This window comes from Lissotriton vulgaris, chromosome 1_1 (genome assembly GCF_964263255.1).
Source record: "Lissotriton vulgaris chromosome 1_1, aLisVul1.2, whole genome shotgun sequence".
Lineage (NCBI taxonomy): Eukaryota > Metazoa > Chordata > Amphibia > Caudata > Salamandridae > Lissotriton > Lissotriton vulgaris.
Genome location: NC_141685.1, coordinates 232,696,062 through 232,711,740, shown reverse-complemented (window position 1 = coordinate 232,711,740; position 15,679 = coordinate 232,696,062). Strand labels below are relative to the sequence as shown.

The following is a 15,679-nucleotide window of genomic DNA, read 5'->3' as shown; positions in this document are numbered from 1 at the left end:
TCAAAAATGGTATCTCCCTTGGTTTCTCATTGGTGGGAAATTTAACTTCAAGATTAGGTAGGGTATGAGTCTAGATGAACACACCACAATATCACTCATATTCGAGTAGTAAACAGGCCAACCTGAACTGTAAAACATCCCATAAGTGGAGGTAAGGCATAAGTTAGGAGTGAACTGAACACTGTTATGGGCAATTGGACTTCAAATAAAGTGTGGAAGGCAGTGAGGTTACTTTTTTCATGTTATGCAGATTAAAAACACAGGGGAATTAGCTCAAATGGTAGAGCGCTCGCTTAGCATGCGAGAGGTAGCGGGATCGATGCCCGCATTCTCCATTATAAAATTTGCATACATTTTATTTTTAACTTGTCATTGCCAAGGTCATTGCAGAGTAAGAACAGAAAAATCACAGATGGCTTTCAAATATGGTCTCATTATAACAACTAAAGTGGTTTAATCAAAAGGGTTCAGGTATTCTTTAGCATGTGAGAGGAATTTGAATTCTTATGCAATCTCAAAATGAAGTTCTCACAACTTCCATTTTCATTTTCTCTTATTTTTTTTGACACTCTGTCCTCTGAAGGATGTATAAATCTGGCTTTCCTTGCAAAACAAGAGTAGAGGAATATCCAGGATTTGATTTTCTTCACAAAAAGTGATTGGTCTGCATACTGTCTTAAGGCGTGACCCCGGCAAGCTCAGTCGGTAGAGCATGAGACTCTTAAGCTCAGGGTCGTGGGTTCGAGCCCCACGTTGGGCGAAAAAGAGTAATTTTTGCCTGAATATTTCATTGACTCTCATAATATGGAGATTAATCTTGCATTAGACATGCAATAACTCCCAAAAATTGTCCAGGAATGGATTTCCTTCATAAAAAATGATTAGTCTGCATACCATCTTGAAGTGGGAGCCCGGCTAGCTCAGTCGGTAGAGCATGAGACTCTTAATCTCAGGGTCGTGGGTTCGAGCCCCACGTTGGGCGAAAATGAGTAATTTTTGCTTGACTCTCATAATCTGGTGATTATTCTTGCATTAGACATGCAATAACTATCAAAAATGGTATCTCCCTTGGTTTCTCATTGGTGGGAAATTTAACTTCAAGATTAGGTAGGGTATGAGTCTAGATGAACACACCACAATATCACTCATATTCGAGTAGTAAACAGGCCAACCTGAACTGTAAAACATCCCATAAGTGGAGGTAAGGCATAAGTTAGGAGTGAACTTAACACTCTTATGGGCAATTGGACTTCAAATAAAGTGTGGAATGCAGTAAGGTTACTTTTTCATGTTATGCAGATTAAACACACAGGGGAATTAGCTCAAATGGTAGAGTGCTCGCTTAGCATGCGAGAGGTAGCAGGATCTATGCCCGCATTCTCCATTATAAAATTTGCATACATTTTATTTTTAACTTGTCATTGCCAAGGTCATTGCAGAGTAAGAACAGAAAAATCACAGATGGCTTTCAAATATGGTCTCATTATAACAACTAAAGTGGTTTAATCAAAAGAGTTCAGGTATTCTTTAGCATGTGAGAGGAATTTGAATTCTTATGCAATCTCAAAATGAAGTTCTCACAACTTCCATTTTCATTTTCTCTTATTTTATTTGACACTCTGTCCCCTAAAGGATGTATAAATCTGGCTTTCCTTGCAAAACAAGAGTAGAGGAATATCCAGGATTTGATTTTCTTCACAAAAAGTGATTGGTCTGCATACTGTCTTAAGGAGTGACCCCGGCAAGCTCAGTCGGTAGAGCATGAGACTCTTAAGCTCAGGGTTGTGGGTTCGAGCCCCACGTTGGGCGAAAAAGAGTAATTTTTGCCTGAATATTTCATTGACTCTCATAATATGGAGATTAATCTTGCATTAGACATGCAATAACTCCCAAAATTGTCCAGGAATGGATTTCCTTCATAAAAAAATGATTAGTCTGCATACCATCTTGAAGTGGGAGCCCGGCTAACTCAGTCGGTAGAGCATGAGACTCTTAATCTCAGGGTCGTGGTTTCGAGCCTCACGTTGGGTGAAAATGAGTAATTTTTGCTGGATTATTGCATTGACTCTCATAATCTAGTGAATATTCTTGCATTAGACATGCAATAACTATCAAAAATGGTATCTCCCTTGGTTTCTCATTGGTGGTAAATTTAACTTCAAGATTAGCTAGGGTATGAGTCTAGATGAACACACCGCAATATCACTCATATTCGAGTAGTAAACAGGCCAACCTGAAATGTAAAACATCCCATAAATGGAGGTAAGGCATAAATTAGGAGTGAACTTAACACTGTTATGGGCAATCGGACTTCAAATAAAGTGTGGAAGGCAGTAAGGTTACTTTTTTCATGTATGCAGATTAAATACACAGGTGAATTAGCTCAAATGGTAGAGCGCTCGCTTAGTATGCGAGAGGTAGCGGGATCGGTGCCCGCATTCTCCATTATAAAATTTGCATACATTTTATTTTTAACTTGTCATTGCCAAGGTCATTGCAGAGTAAGAACAGAAAAATCACAGATGGCTTTCAAATATGGTCTCATTATAACAACTAAAGTGGTTTAATCAAAAGGGTTCAGGTATTCTTTAGCATGTGAGAGGAATTTGAATTCTTATGCAATCTCAAAATGAAGTTCTCACAACTTCCATTTTCATTTTCTCTTATTTTTTTTGACACTCTGTCCTCTGAAGGATGTATAAATCTGGCTTTCCTTGCAAAACAAGAGTAGGGGAATATCCAGGATTTGATTTTCTTCACAAAAAGGGATTGGTCTGCATACTGTCTTATGGAGGGAACCCAGCTAGCTCAGTTGGTAGAGCATGAGACTCTTAATGTCAGGGTCGTGGGTTCGAGCCCCACGTTGGGCGAAAATGAGTAATTTTTGCCTGAATATTGCATTGACTCTCATAATATGGAGATTAATATTGCATTAGACATGCAATAACTCCCAAAAATTGTCCAGGAATGGATTTCCATCATAAAAAATTATTAGTCTGCATACCATCTTGAAGTGGGAGCCCGGCTAGCTCAGTCGGTAGAGCATGAGACTCTTAATCTCAGGGTCGTGGGTTCGAGCCCCACGTTGGGCGAAAATGAGTAATTTTTGCTTGACTCTCATAATCTGGTGATTATTCTTGCATTAGACATGCAATAACTATCAAAAATGGTATCTCCCTTGGTTTCTCATTGGTGGGAAATTTAACTTCAAGATTAGGTAGGGTATGAGTCTAGATGAACACACCACAATATCACTCATATTCGAGTAGTAAACAGGCCAACCTGAACTGTAAAACATCCCATAAGTGGAGGTAAGGCATAAGTTAGGAGTGAACTGAACACTGTTATGGGCAATTGGACTTCAAATAAAGTGTGGAAGGCAGTGAGGTTACTTTTTTCATGTTATGCAGATTAAAAACACAGGGGAATTAGCTCAAATGGTAGAGCGCTCGCTTAGCATGCGAGAGGTAGCGGGATCGATGCCCGCATTCTCCGTTATAAAATTTGCATACATTTTATTTTTAACTTGTCATTGCCAAGGTCATTGCAGAGTAAGAACAGAAAAATCACAGATGGCTTTCAAATATGGTCTCATTATAACAACTAAAGTGGTTTAATCAAAAGGGTTCAGGTATTCTTTAGCATGTGAGAGGAATTTGAATTCTTATGCAATCTCAAAATGAAGTTCTCACAACTTCCATTTTCATTTTCTCTTATTTTTTTTGACACTCTGTCCTCTGAAGGATGTATAAATCTGGCTTTCCTTGCAAAACAAGAGTAGAGGAATATCCAGGATTTGATTTTCTTCACAAAAAGGGATTGGTCTGCATACTGTCTTAAAGAGGGAGCCCGGCTAGCTCAGTCGGTAGAGCATGAGACTCTTAATCTCAGGGTCGTGGGTTCGAGCCCCACGTTGGGCGAAAATGAATAATTTTTGCCTGAATATTGCATTGACTCTCATAATATGGAGATTAATCTTGCATTAGACATGCAATAACTCCCAAAAATTGTCCAGGAATGGATTTCCTTCATAAAAAATGATTAGTCTGCATACCATCTTGAAGTGGGAGCCCGGCTAGCTCAGTCGGTAGAGCATGAGACTCTTAATCTCAGGGTCGTGGGTTCGAGCCCCACGTTGGGCGAAAAAAAGTAATTTTTGCTGGACTCTCATAATCTGGTGATTATTCTTGCATTAGACATGCAATAACTATCAAAAATGGTATCTCCCTTGGTTTCTCATTGGTGGGAAATTTAACTTCAAGATTAGGTAGGGTATGAGTCTAGATGAACACACCACAATATCACTCATATTCGAGTAGTAAACAGGCCAACCTGAACTGTAAAACATCCCATAAGTGGAAGTAAGGCACAAGTTAGGAGTGAACTTAACACTCTTATGGGCAATTGGACTTCAAATAAAGTGTGGAAGGCAGTAAGGTTACTTTTTCATGTTATGCAGATTAAACACACAGGGGAATTAGCTCAAATGGTAGAGTGCTCGCTTAGCATGCGAGAGGTAGCAGGATCTATGCCCGCATTCTCCATTATAAAATTTGCATACATTTTATTTTTAACTTGTCATTGCCAAGGTCATTGCAGAGTAAGAACAGAAAAATCACAGATGGCTTTCAAATATGGTCTCATTATAACAACTAAAGTGGTTTAATCAAAAGAGTTCAGGTATTCTTTAGCATGTGAGAGGAATTTGAATTCTTATGCAATCTCAAAATGAAGTTCTCACAACTTCCATTTTCATTTTCTCTTATTTTATTTGACACTCTGTCCCCTAAAGGATGTATAAATCTGGCTTTCCTTGCAAAACAAGAGTAGAGGAATATCCAGGATTTGATTTTCTTCACAAAAAGTGATTGGTCTGCATACTGTCTTAAGGAGTGACCCCGGCAAGCTCAGTCGGTAGAGCATGAGACTCTTAAGCTCAGGGTTGTGGGTTCGAGCCCCACGTTGGGCGAAAAAGAGTAATTTTTGCCTGAATATTTCATTGACTCTCATAATATGGAGATTAATCTTGCATTAGACATGCAATAACTCCCAAAATTGTCCAGGAATGGATTTCCTTCATAAAAAAATTATTAGTCTGCATACCATCTTGAAGTGGGAGCCCGGCTAACTCAGTCGGTAGAGCATGAGACTCTTAATCTCAGGGTCGTGGTTTCGAGCCTCACGTTGGGTGAAAATGAGTAATTTTTGCTGGATTATTGCATTGACTCTCATAATCTAGTGAATATTCTTGCATTAGACATGCAATAACTATCAAAAATGGTATCTCCCTTGGTTTCTCATTGGTGGTAAATTTAACTTCAAGATTAGCTAGGGTATGAGTCTAGATGAACACACCGCAATATCACTCATATTCGAGTAGTAAACAGGCCAACCTGAAATGTAAAACATCCCATAAATGGAGGTAAGGCATAAATTAGGAGTGAACTTAACACTGTTATGGGCAATTGGAAGTTAAATAAAGTGTGGAAGGCAGTAAGGTTACTTTTTTCATGTATGCAGATTAAACACACAGGTGAATTAGCTCAAATGGTAGAGCGCTCGCTTAGCATGCGAGAGGTAGCGGGATCGGTGCCCGCATTCTCCATTATAAAATTTGCATACATTTTATTTTTAACTTGTCATTGCCAAGGTCATTGCAGAGTAAGAACAGAAAAATCACAGATGGCTTTCAAATATGGTCTCATTATAACAACTAAAGTGGTTTAATCAAAAGGGTTCAGGTATTCTTTAGCATGTGAGAGGAATTTGAATTCTTATGCAATCTCAAAATGAAGTTCTCACAACTTCCATTTTCATTTTCTCTTATTTTTTTTGACACTCTGTCCTCTGAAGGATGTATAAATCTGGCTTTCCTTGCAAAACAAGAGTAGAGGAATATCCAGGATTTGATTTTCTTCACAAAAAGGGATTGGTCTGCATACTGTCTTAAGGAGGGAACCCGGCTAGCTCAGTTGGTAGAGCATGAGACTCTTAATGTCAGGGTCGTGGGTTCGAGCCCCACGTTGGGCGAAAATGAGTAATTTTTGCCTGAATATTGCATTGACTCTCATAATATGGAGATTAATATTGCATTAGACATGCAATAACTCCCAAAAATTGTCCAGGAATGGATTTCCATCATAAAAAATGATTAGTCTGCATACCATCTTGAAGTGGGAGCTCGGCTAGCTCAGTCGGTAGAGCATGACACTCTTAATCTCAGGGTCGTGGGTTCGAGCCCCACGTTGGGCGAAAATGAGTAATTTTTGCTTGACTCTCATAATCTGGTGATTATTCTTGCATTAGACATGCAATAACTATCAAAAATGGTATCTCCCTTGGTTTCTCATTGGTGGGAAATTTAACTTCAAGATTAGGTAGGGTATGAGTCTAGATGAACACACCACAATATCACTCATATTCGAGTAGTAAACAGGCCAACCTGAACTGTAAAACATCCCATGAGTGGAGGTAAGGCATAAGTTAGGAGTGAACTGAACACTGTTATGGGCAATTGGACTTCAAATAAAGTGTGGAAGGCAGTGAGGTTACTTTTTTCATGTTATGCAGATTAAAAACACAGGGGAATTAGCTCAAATGGTAGAGCGCTCGCTTAGCATGCGAGAGGTAGCGGGATCGATGCCCGCATTCTCCATTATAAAATTTGCATACATTTTATTTTTAACTTGTCATTGCCAAGGTCATTGCAGAGTAAGAACAGAAAAATCACAGATGGCTTTCAAATATGGTCTCATTATAACAACTAAAGTGGTTTAATCAAAAGGGTTTAGGTATTCTTTAGCATGTGAGAGGAATTTGAATTCTTATGCAATCTCAAAATGAAGTTCTCACAACTTCCATTTTCATTTTCTCTTATTTTTTTTGACACTCTGTCCTCTGAAGGATGTATAAATCTGGCTTTCCTTGCAAAACAAGAGTAGAGGAATATCCAGGATTTGATTTTCTTCACAAAAAGTGATTGGTCTGCATACTGTCTTAAGGAGTGACCCCGGCAAGCTCAGTCGGTAGAGCATGAGACTCTTAAGCTCAGGGTTGTGGGTTCGAGCCCCACGTTGGGCGAAAAAGAGTAATTTTTGCCTGAATATTTCATTGACTCTCATAATATTGAGATTAATCTTGCATTAGACATGCAATAACTCCCAAAATTGTCCAGGAATGGATTTCCTTCATAAAAAAATGATTAGTCTGCATACCATCTTGAAGTGGGAGCCCGGCTAACTCAGTCGGTAGAGCATGAGACTCTTAATCTCAGGGTCGTGGTTTCGAGCCTCACGTTGGGTGAAAATGAGTAATTTTTGCTGGATTATTGCATTGACTCTCATAATCTAGTGAATATTCTTGCATTAGACATGCAATAACTATCAAAAATGGTATCTCCTTGGTTTCTCATTGGTGGTAAATTTAACTTCAAGATTAGCTAGGGTATGAGTCTAGATGAACACACCACAATATCACTCATATTCGAGTAGTAAACAGGCCAACCTGAAATGTAAAACATCCCATAAATGGAGGTAAGGCATAAATTAGGAGTGAACTTAACACTGTTATGGGTAATTGGACTTCAAATAAAGTGTGGAAGGCAGTAAGGTTACTTTTTTCATGTATGCAGATTAAACACACAGGTGAATTAGCTCAAATGGGAGAGCGCTCGCTTAGCATGCGAGAGGTAGCGGGATCGGTGCCCGCATTCTCCATTATAAAATTTGCATAAATTTTATTTTTAACTTGTCATTGCCAAGGTCATTGCAGAGTAAGAACAGAAAAATCACAGATGGCTTCCAAATATGGTCTCATTATAACAACTAAAGTGGTTTAATCAAAAGGGTTCAGGTATTCTTTAGCATGTGAGAGGAATTTGAATTCTTATGCAATCTCAAAATGAAGTTCTCACAACTTCCATTTTCATTTTCTCTTATTTTTTTGACACTCTGTCCTCTGAAGGATGTATAAATCTGGCTTTCCTTGCAAAACAAGAGTAGAGGAATATCCAGGATTTGATTTTATTCACAAAAAGGGATTGGTCTGCATACTGTCTTAAGGAGGGAACCCGGCTAGCTCAGTTGGTAGAGCATGAGACTCTTAATGTCAGGGTCGTGGGTTCGAGCCCCACGTTGGGCGAAAATGAGTAATTTTTGCCTGAATATTGCATTGACTCTCATAATATGGAGATTAATATTGCATTAGACATGCAATAACTCCCAAAAATTGTCCAGGAATGGATTTCCATCATAAAAAATGATTAGTCTGCATACCATCTTGAAGTGGGAGCTCGGCTAGCTCAGTCGGTAGAGCATGACACTCTTAATCTCAGGGTCGTGGGTTCGAGCCCCACGTTGGGCGAAAATGAGTAATTTTTGCTTGACTCTCATAATCTGGTGATTATTCTTGCATTAGACATGCAATAACTATCAAAAATGGTATCTCCCTTGGTTTCTCATTGGTGGGAAATTTAACTTCAAGATTAGGTAGGGTATGAGTCTAGATGAACACACCACAATATCACTCATATTCGAGTAGTAAACAGGCCAACCTGAACTGTAAAACATCCCATAAGTGGAGGTAAGGCATAAGTTAGGAGTGAACTGAACACTGTTATGGGCAATTGGACTTCAAATAAAGTGTGGAAGGCAGTGAGGTTACTTTTTTCATGTTATGCAGATTAAAAACACAGGGGAATTAGCTCAAATGGTAGAGCGCTCGCTTAGCATGCGAGAGGTAGCGGGATCGATGCCCGCATTCTCCATTATAAAATTTGCATACATTTTATTTTTAACTTGTCATTGCCAAGGTCATTGCAGAGTAAGAACAGAAAAATCACAGATGGCTTTCAAATATGGTCTCATTATAACAACTAAAGTGGTTTAATCAAAAGGGTTTAGGTATTCTTTAGCATGTGAGAGGAATTTGAATTCTTATGCAATCTCAAAATGAAGTTCTCACAACTTCCATTTTCATTTTCTCTTATTTTTTTTGACACTCTGTCCTCTGAAGGATGTATAAATCTGGCTTTCCTTGCAAAACAAGAGTAGAGGAATATCCAGGATTTGATTTTCTTCACAAAAAGTGATTGGTCTGCATACTGTCTTAAGGAGTGACCCCGGCAAGCTCAGTCGGTAGAGCATGAGACTCTTAAGCTCAGGGTTGTGGGTTCGTGCCCCACGTTGGGCGAAAAAGAGTAATTTTTGCCTGAATATTTCATTGACTCTCATAATATTGAGATTAATCTTGCATTAGACATGCAATAACTCCCAAAATTGTCCAGGAATGGATTTCCTTCATAAAAAAATGATTAGTCTGCATACCATCTTGAAGTGGGAGCCCGGCTAACTCAGTCGGTAGAGCATGAGACTCTTAATCTCAGGGTCGTGGTTTCGAGCCTCACGTTGGGTGAAAATGAGTAATTTTTGCTGGATTATTGCATTGACTCTCATAATCTAGTGAATATTCTTGCATTAGACATGCAATAACTATCAAAAATGGTATCTCCTTGGTTTCTCATTGGTGGTAAATTTAACTTCAAGATTAGCTAGGGTATGAGTCTAGATGAACACACCACAATATCACTCATATTCGAGTAGTAAACAGGCCAACCTGAAATGTAAAACATCCCATAAATGGAGGTAAGGCATAAATTAGGAGTGAACTTAACACTGTTATGGGTAATTGGACTTCAAATAAAGTGTGGAAGGCAGTAAGGTTACTTTTTTCATGTATGCAGATTAAACACACAGGTGAATTAGCTCAAATGGGAGAGCGCTCGCTTAGCATGCGAGAGGTAGCGGGATCGGTGCCCGCATTCTCCATTATAAAATTTGCATAAATTTTATTTTTAACTTGTCATTGCCAAGGTCATTGCAGAGTAAGAACAGAAAAATCACAGATGGCTTCCAAATATGGTCTCATTATAACAACTAAAGTGGTTTAATCAAAAGGGTTCAGGTATTCTTTAGCATGTGAGAGGAATTTGAATTCTTATGCAATCTCAAAATGAAGTTCTCACAACTTCCATTTTCATTTTCTCTTATTTTTTTTGACACTCTGTCCTCTGAAGGATGTATAAATCTGGCTTTCCTTGCAAAACAAGAGTAGAGGAATATCCAGGATTTGATTTTATTCACAAAAAGGGATTGGTCTGCATACTGTCTTAAGGAGGGAACCCGGCTAGCTCACTTGGTAGAGCATGAGACTCTTAATGTCAGGGTCGTGGGTTCGAGCCCCACGTTGGGCGAAAATGAGTAATTTTTGCCTGAATATTGCATTGACTCTCATAATATGGAGATTAATATTGCATTAGACATGCAATAACTCCCAAAAATTGTCCAGGAATGGATTTCCATCATAAAAAATGATTAGTCTGCATACCATCTTGAAGTGGGAGCCCGGCTAGCTCAGTCGGTAGAGCATGAGACTCTTAATCTCAGGGTCGTGGGTTCGAGCCCCACGTTGGGCGAAAAAGAGTAATTTTTGCCTGAATATTTCATTGACTCTCATAATATGGAGATTAATCTTGCATTAGACATGCAATAACTCCCAAAAATTGTCCAGGAATGGATTTCCATCATAAAAAATGATTAGTCTGCATACCATCTTGAAGTGGGAGCCCGGCTAGCTCAGTCGGTAGAGCATGAGACTCTTAATCTCAGGGTCGTGGTTTCGAGCCTCACGTTGGGTGAAAATGAGTAATTTTTGCTGGATTATTGCATTGACTCTCATAATCTAGTGAATATTCTTGCATTAGACATGCAATAACTATCAAAAATGGTATCTCCCTTGGTTTCTCATTGGTGGTAAATTTAACTTCAAGATTAGCTAGGGTATGAGTCTAGATGAACACACCGCAATATCACTCATATTCGAGTAGTAAACAGGCCAACCTGAAATGTAAAACATCCCATAAATGGAGGTAAGGCATAAATTAGGAGTGAACTTAACACTGTTATGGGCAATTGGAAGTTAAATAAAGTGTGGAAGGCAGTAAGGTTACTTTTTTCATGTATGCAGATTAAACACACAGGTGAATTAGCTCAAATGGTAGAGCGCTCGCTTAGCATGCGAGAGGTAGCGGGATCGGTGCCCGCATTCTCCATTATAAAATTTGCATACATTTTATTTTTAACTTGTCATTGCCAAGGTCATTGCAGAGTAAGAACAGAAAAATCACAGATGTCTTTCAAATATGGTCTCATTATAACAACTAAAGTGGTTTAATCAAAAGGGTTCAGGTATTCTTTAGCATGTGAGAGGAATTTGAATTCTTATGCAATCTCAAAATGAAGTTCTCACAACTTCCATTTTCATTTTCTCTTATTGTTTTTGACACTCTGTCCTCTGAAGGATGTATAAATCTGGCGTTCCTTGCAAAACAAGAGTAGAGGAATATCCAGGATTTGATTTTCTTCACAAAAAGGGATTGGTCTGCATACTGTCTTAAGGAGGGAACCCGGCTAGCTCAGTTGGTAGAGCATGAGACTCTTAATGTCAGGGTCGTGGGTTCGAGCCCCACGTTGGGCGAAAATGAGTAATTTTTGCCTGAATATTGCATTGACTCTCATAATATGGAGATTAATATTGCATTAGACATGCAATAACTCCCAAAAATTGTCCAGGAATGGATTTCCATCATAAAAAATGATTAGTCTGCATACCATCTTGAAGTGGGAGCCCGGCTAGCTCAGTCGGTAGAGCATGAGACTCTTAATCTCAGGGTCGTGGGTTCGAGCCCCACGTTGGGCGAAAATGAGTAATTTTTGCTTGACTCTCATAATCTGGTGATTATTCTTGCATTAGACATGCAATAACTATCAAAAATGGTATCTCCCTTGGTTTCTCATTGGTGGGAAATTTAACTTCAAGATTAGGTAGGGTATGAGTCTAGATGAACACACCACAATATCACTCATATTCGAGTAGTAAACAGGCCAACCTGAACTGTAAAACATCCCATAAGTGGAGGTAAGGCATAAGTTAGGAGTGAACTGAACACTGTTATGGGCAATTGGACTTCAAATAAAGTGTGGAAGGCAGTGAGGTTACTTTTTTCATGTTATGCAGATTAAAAACACAGGGGAATTAGCTCAAATGGTAGAGCGCTCGCTTAGCATGCGAGAGGTAGCGGGATCGATGCCCGCATTCTCCATTATAAAATTTGCATACATTTTATTTTTAACTTGTCATTGCCAAGGTCATTGCAGAGTAAGAACAGAAAAATCACAGATGGCTTTCAAATATGGTCTCATTATAACAACTAAAGTGGTTTAATCAAAAGGGTTCAGGTATTCTTTAGCATGTGAGAGGAATTTGAATTCTTATGCAATCTCAAAATGAAGTTCTCACAACTTCCATTTTCATTTTCTCTTATTTTTTTTGACACTCTGTCCTCTGAAGGATGTATAAATCTGGCTTTCCTTGCAAAACAAGAGTAGAGGAATATCCAGGATTTGATTTTCTTCACAAAAAGGGATTGGTCTGCATACTGTCTTAAGGAGGGAACCCGGCTAGCTCAGTCGGTAGAGCATGAGACTCTTAATCTCAGGGTCGTGGGTTCGAGCCCCACGTTGGGCGAAAATGAGTAATATTTGCCTGAATATTGCATTGACTCTCATAATATGGAGATTAATCTTGCATTAGACATGCAATAACTCCCAAAAATTGTCCAGGAATGGATTTCCTTCATAAAAAATGATTAGTCTGCATACCATCTTGAAGTGGGAGCCCGGCTAGCTCAGTCGATAGAGCATGAGACTCTTAATCTCAGGGTCGTGGGTTCGAGCCCCACGTTGGGCGAAAATGAGTAATTTTTGCTGGATTATTGCATTGACTCTCATAATCTGGTGAATATTCCTGCATTAGACATGCAATAACTATCAAAAATAGTATCTCCCTTGGTTTCTCATTGGTGGGAAATTTAACTTCAAGATTAGGTAGGGTATGAGTCTAGATGAACACACCGCAATATCACTCATATTCGAGTAGTAAACAGGCCAACCTGAACTGTAAAACATCCCATAAGTGGAGGTAAGGCATAAGTTAGGAGTGAACTTAACACTCTTATGGGCAATTGGACTTCAAATAAAGTGTGGAAGGCAGTAAGGTTACTTTTTTCATGTTATGCAGATTAAACACACAGGGGAATTAGCTCAAATGGTAGAGTGCTCGCTTAGCATGCGAGAGGTAGCGGGATCGATGCCCGCATTCTCCATTATAAAATTTGCATACATTTTATTTTTAACTTGTCATTGCCAAGGTCATTGCAGAGTAAGAACAGAAAAATCACAGATGGCTTTCAAATATGGTCTCATTATAACAACTAAAGTGGTTTAATCAAAAGGGTTCAGGTATTCTTTAGCATGTGAGAGGAATTTGAATTCTTATGCAATCTCAAAATGAAGTTCTCACAACTTCCATTTTCATTTTCTCTTATTTGTTTTGACACTCTGTCCTCTGAAGGATGTATAAATCTGGCTTTCCTTGCAAAACAAGAGTAGAGGAATATCCAGGATTTGATTTTCTTCACAAAAAGGGATTGGTCTGCATACTGTCTTAAGGAGGGAACCCGGCTAGCTCAGTTGGTAGAGCATGAGACTCTTAATGTCAGGGTCGTGGGTTCGAGCCCCACGTTGGGCGAAAATGAGTAATTTTTGCCTGAATATTACATTGACTCTCATAATATGGAGATTAATATTGCATTAGACATGCAATAACTCCCAAAAAATGTCCAGGAATGGATTTCCATCATAAAAAATGATTAGTCTGCATACCATCTTGAAGTGGGAGCCCGGCTAGCTCAGTCGGTAGAGCATGAGACTCTTAATCTCAGGGTCGTGGGTTCGAGCCCCACGTTGGGCGAAAAAGAGTAATTTTTGCCTGAATATTTCATTGACTCTCATAATATGGAGATTAATCTTGCATTAGACATGCAATAACTCCCAAAAATTGTCCAGGAATGGATTTCCATCATAAAAAATGATTAGTCTGCATACCATCTTGAAGTGGGAGCCCGGCTAGCTCAGTCGGTAGAGCATGAGACTCTTAATCTCAGGGTCGTGGTTTCGAGCCTCACGTTGGGTGAAAATGAGTAATTTTTGCTGGATTATTGCATTGACTCTCATAATCTAGTGAATATTCTTGCATTAGACATGCAATAACTATCAAAAATGGTATCTCCCTTGGTTTCTCATTGGTGGTAAATTTAACTTCAAGATTAGCTAGGGTATGAGTCTAGATGAACACACCGCAATATCACTCATATTCGAGTAGTAAACAGGCCAACCTGAAATGTAAAACATCCCATAAATGGAGGTAAGGCATAAATTAGGAGTGAACTTAACACTGTTATGGGCAATTGGAAGTTAAATAAAGTGTGGAAGGCAGTAAGGTTACTTTTTTCATGTATGCAGATTAAACGCACAGGTGAATTAGCTCAAATGGTAGAGCGCTCGCTTAGCATGCGAGAGGTAGCAGGATCGGTGCCCGCATTCTCCATTATAAAATTTGCATACATTTTATTTTTAACTTGTCATTGCCAAGGTCATTGCAGAGTAAGAACAGAAAAATCACAGATGTCTTTCAAATATGGTCTCATTATAACAACTAAAGTGGTTTAATCAAAAGGGTTCAGGTATTCTTTAGCATGTGAGAGGAATTTGAATTCTTATGCAATCTCAAAATGAAGTTCTCACAACTTCCATTTTCATTTTCTCTTATTGTTTTTGACACTCTGTCCTCTGAAGGATGTATAAATCTGGCTTTCCTTGCAAAACAAGAGTAGAGGAATATCCAGGATTTGATTTTCTTCACAAAAAGGGATTGGTCTGCATACTGTCTTAAGGAGGGAACCCGGCTAGCTCAGTTGGTAGAGCATGAGACTCTTAATGTCAGGGTCGTGGGTTCGAGCCCCACGTTGGGCGAAAATGAGTAATTTTTGCCTGAATATTGCATTGACTCTCATAATATGGAGATTAATATTGCATTAGACATGCAATAACTCCCAAAAATTGTCCAGGAATGGATTTCCATCATAAAAAATGATTAGTCTGCATACCATCTTGAAGTGGGAGCCCGGCTAGCTCAGTCGGTAGAGCATGAGACTCTTAATCTCAGGGTCGTGGGTTCGAGCCCCACGTTGGGCGAAAATGAGTAATTTTTGCTTGACTCTCATAATCTGGTGATTATTCTTGCATTAGACATGCAATAACTATCAAAAATGGTATCTCCCTTGGTTTCTCATTGGTGGGAAATTTAACTTCAAGATTAGGTAGGGTATGAGTCTAGATGAACACACCACAATATCACTCATATTCGAGTAGTAAACAGGCCAACCTGAACTGTAAAACATCCCATAAGTGGAGGTAAGGCATAAGTTAGGAGTGAACTGAACACTGTTATGGGCAATTGGACTTCAAATAAAGTGTGGAAGGCAGTGAGGTTACTTTTTTCATGTTATGCAGATTAAAAACACAGGGGAATTAGCTCAAATGGTAGAGCGCTCGCTTAGCATGCGAGAGGTAGCGGGATCGATGCCCGCATTCTCCATTATAAAATTTGCATACATTTTATTTTTAACTTGTCATTGCCAAGGTCATTGCAGAGTAAGAACAGAAAAATCACAGATGGCTTTCAAATATGGTCTCATTATAACAACTAAAGTGGTTTAATCAAA

At 39.0% G+C, this 15,679-nt stretch overlaps 13 non-coding genes across 13 annotated transcripts; all 13 read left to right on the top strand.

Moving 5' to 3' along the window:
• The first annotated feature begins 262 nt into the window (after nucleotides 1-262).
• TRNAA-AGC (transfer RNA alanine (anticodon AGC)) lies at nucleotides 263-335 on the top strand. The gene has a single exon. It is a non-coding gene; the product is annotated as a tRNA-Ala (tRNA).
• A 574-nt stretch (nucleotides 336-909) lies between these two features.
• TRNAK-CUU (transfer RNA lysine (anticodon CUU)) lies at nucleotides 910-982 on the top strand. The gene has a single exon. It is a non-coding gene; the product is annotated as a tRNA-Lys (tRNA).
• A 2,037-nt stretch (nucleotides 983-3,019) lies between these two features.
• On the top strand, nucleotides 3,020-3,092 carry TRNAK-CUU (transfer RNA lysine (anticodon CUU)). The gene has a single exon. It is a non-coding gene; the product is annotated as a tRNA-Lys (tRNA).
• Nucleotides 3,093-3,847: 755 nt separating this feature from the next.
• TRNAK-CUU (transfer RNA lysine (anticodon CUU)) lies at nucleotides 3,848-3,920 on the top strand. Its single transcript has one exon. It is a non-coding gene; the product is annotated as a tRNA-Lys (tRNA).
• Nucleotides 3,921-4,069: 149 nt separating this feature from the next.
• Nucleotides 4,070-4,142, top strand: TRNAK-CUU (transfer RNA lysine (anticodon CUU)). The gene has a single exon. It is a non-coding gene; the product is annotated as a tRNA-Lys (tRNA).
• Nucleotides 4,143-6,582: 2,440 nt separating this feature from the next.
• On the top strand, nucleotides 6,583-6,655 carry TRNAA-AGC (transfer RNA alanine (anticodon AGC)). Its single transcript has one exon. It is a non-coding gene; the product is annotated as a tRNA-Ala (tRNA).
• Nucleotides 6,656-8,691: 2,036 nt separating this feature from the next.
• On the top strand, nucleotides 8,692-8,764 carry TRNAA-AGC (transfer RNA alanine (anticodon AGC)). The gene has a single exon. It is a non-coding gene; the product is annotated as a tRNA-Ala (tRNA).
• A 1,634-nt stretch (nucleotides 8,765-10,398) lies between these two features.
• On the top strand, nucleotides 10,399-10,471 carry TRNAK-CUU (transfer RNA lysine (anticodon CUU)). The gene has a single exon. It is a non-coding gene; the product is annotated as a tRNA-Lys (tRNA).
• A 1,210-nt stretch (nucleotides 10,472-11,681) lies between these two features.
• On the top strand, nucleotides 11,682-11,754 carry TRNAK-CUU (transfer RNA lysine (anticodon CUU)). The gene has a single exon. It is a non-coding gene; the product is annotated as a tRNA-Lys (tRNA).
• Nucleotides 11,755-12,084: 330 nt separating this feature from the next.
• Nucleotides 12,085-12,157, top strand: TRNAA-AGC (transfer RNA alanine (anticodon AGC)). The gene has a single exon. It is a non-coding gene; the product is annotated as a tRNA-Ala (tRNA).
• Nucleotides 12,158-13,793: 1,636 nt separating this feature from the next.
• TRNAK-CUU (transfer RNA lysine (anticodon CUU)) lies at nucleotides 13,794-13,866 on the top strand. The gene has a single exon. It is a non-coding gene; the product is annotated as a tRNA-Lys (tRNA).
• A 1,210-nt stretch (nucleotides 13,867-15,076) lies between these two features.
• TRNAK-CUU (transfer RNA lysine (anticodon CUU)) lies at nucleotides 15,077-15,149 on the top strand. The gene has a single exon. It is a non-coding gene; the product is annotated as a tRNA-Lys (tRNA).
• A 330-nt stretch (nucleotides 15,150-15,479) lies between these two features.
• Nucleotides 15,480-15,552, top strand: TRNAA-AGC (transfer RNA alanine (anticodon AGC)). The gene has a single exon. It is a non-coding gene; the product is annotated as a tRNA-Ala (tRNA).
• Nucleotides 15,553-15,679: the final 127 nt, after the last annotated feature.